General features: G+C 56.7%; 1 protein-coding gene across 1 annotated transcript in view; it reads right to left on the minus strand.

Moving 5' to 3' along the window:
• The window catches only part of CSRP1 (cysteine and glycine rich protein 1), a 15,881-nt gene extending 14,163 nt beyond the window's left edge, over positions 1–1,718 (minus strand). Inside the window, exon 1 of the mRNA XM_035889749.1 lies at positions 1,408–1,718. The gene's annotated coding sequence lies outside the window, so the exon portion shown is untranslated. The remainder of the gene's footprint in view (positions 1–1,407) is intronic.
• Positions 1,719–2,450: the final 732 nt, after the last annotated feature.

Below are 2,450 nucleotides of genomic sequence, written 5' to 3' on the forward strand. Positions count from 1 at the left end.
CCCCCCCTTGATTTTGGGGGCAGCCTCACGCAGGCAGCCCCTGCCTCCTTGCTCCCCGCTCCACAGCCGGGGCAACTCCAAGCACGCTCAGGGACAAACCGCACGGTGTGGTTTGGAGCCAGCCGCTCCCCTTCGCCTTCACGGCACATTTTTTTGCCCCCTTTAGAGCAGCAAGGCAAGAGGCTCTGTTTGTTCCAACCTGCCCAAACCGAGCCATCGGCAGCGGGGCCACCTTCCCCTGAGCCGCCCGTAAGCCTACGAGGAGGGGGAAAAGGTGCTCCTGGGTGAAGCTCACCTGACATTTGCCACAGGAGGAGATTGAGACCTTTCGCTGCTTGTTTTCCTCCATCCCCATGGGAAGGTCGCAGGTGCCTCCACGCAGTTTAAACAACTGCACTGTGAATTCGACGGGAGGCTCCCACCACGAAGCACCCAGCAGCACGGACGCAGCCCCAGCAAAGCCACATCCCAGCAAGCCCTCCCGGCCCATGCCAGGATGGATTTTTCCTGGGGAGGGACCATAAAAATGAGTTTGTCTTGGGGATACAGGGGCTGGCGATAGCTCACAGCTGGGCACAGAGGAAGCCCGAGATAAGATTTAAGTTGCAAGGAACTCCCTCTTAGTCCACAACATACACAGGCACATGCTGAGAGCCTGGCGGGCCACGCAAGAGACCAAAAAGCAGTTTATGCTACGGGTCAGCATAAGCGGGAAAAATAAAAAACAAAAAAGAATAGGAGCATCCTGCTCCCAGAGCCTGGGACCTGCACCAGCTCTCTCAGAAGCAAAGTCCTTACAGAAGCCGTCCTGACAGAGCCATCATCCCAATCCCCTAATTAACGACTGGCTTAAAATACGTGGGAGGGTTTGCAACCCTTTCGACATTTTTTCAGAGTACTTTGCATGATGGAGCTGAGCGCCATATTCTGTCCAATTGCAACACTTAATAACGCCCGTTGCACTTCCCCAAATCGCTATTAGACCCATGGAGAATGAGGAACCGGAGGTGACTGCCCTGCAGCTAAAGATCTCATTGAGCACAGGCAAGAGACACCCAGGGCTGCCAAAACCCGAGATCATTTCCCTCCCTCCTACAGCTCCCTATCCCATGTACCACGGCTTCACAGCAAACACAGCCAGAGCCCTACAGACAGCATCCTCCGTGCCAAGCATGGCTCAGCCCCAGAGATGGTCCATCACCCGCTCTGGATAAGGCCAGGGGCCTCAGAAAACAAGGCGCCATCCTTTTATCACCAGCGGCATCGCTGGGAAGCACAGACACAAGGGCGGCTTGTGCGGAAGCACACAAGTCTGACACTTTTGGGAGATGAGCTCTAATTTCAGCGTCTGATGCCCGACCTTGCAGCGGTACAGTGAACCCGGTCAAATGGAAGCTGCAGACTCACCCGCGGTTCAGACGGGCTCGCGGTGCCCCAGTTTGGGAAGCGGTCTACAAACAAGCCGGCATAAACCAGTATGGAACCAGTACCTCCTGGTGCTTTGGGGTGTCATCCAAACCTGAGCTGTGAGGGAAAGCAGCGAGCAGCCGAAGCCAAGCCATCAGGCCGTGGGAACACGCGGCCACCCTCTCACGTGGGAGACCAGCGCGCTCGCGTCACTCACGCCAAAGCTGACAGCCACCGTTTCACCCGCCCGAGAGCGGCTGGGCCGTAACTGCTGGAGCTAAAGCAACCCCCGCCGCCGCGCGAACACAGCTTCGCTGCTGCAGGGGCACCCAGAGCAGCGCAGGTTCCCCCCTCCGCCCCCACCGAACTTTACCCGCAGCCACCGGGATGTCGGCGCAACCATTCCGGCTCCTTCTGGATAGCTGGAAAACCTTCCCCACGTGTGTGCCCAGGTGTTCTACTGAAATCCTACAGTAATTAACTGCAAAGCAATCACTTTGTGCTCGGAGGAGATCCCTGAGGAACAGGAGATTCATGCTGCCCTATGTAAAAGGTTCTTTGGGGTTTTTCCCCCCCAATGAGAGCGTTAATACAAGTGGGTGGCAGAAAAGCACCATCAGTGCTGCCCAAAATTCACTCCTAACGACGTTCACAGCAGTTCCCGCAGGATTATTACATGGCCTGGCCAAGGGACAAGTCAAAGGGGAGGGAAGCCATGATAGGAGCCCCAAGCCCTGCGGTCTGATTACCACCTTCCAGGTCAGCAAGCGCTGGCCCGGCCACGGAAGGAGCAGAAACCTGAAGAAGGAGGCACCTCGACAGAGGAGGCGTGCGGGCAGAGCAGAAAGGGACCAGCTCATCCATCACGGAGCAGCTCTCACATCACCTGGGCGTAAGTGCCCTAGAAAAGACAGGTTGGAACTGTCCCCCCCGGCCCCCTGTCACGTAATCAGCTGGGTGGAGCAGTGACACAAGGAGACTCGGGGCTGCCAACAGCGTAAATGAGGATAAATGAAGGTAATTTATGATACAGGGATGTCGAA

This window comes from Egretta garzetta, unplaced genomic scaffold (assembly GCF_000687185.1).
Source record: "Egretta garzetta isolate BGI_Z169 unplaced genomic scaffold, ASM68718v1 scaffold202, whole genome shotgun sequence".
NCBI lineage: Eukaryota > Metazoa > Chordata > Aves > Pelecaniformes > Ardeidae > Egretta > Egretta garzetta.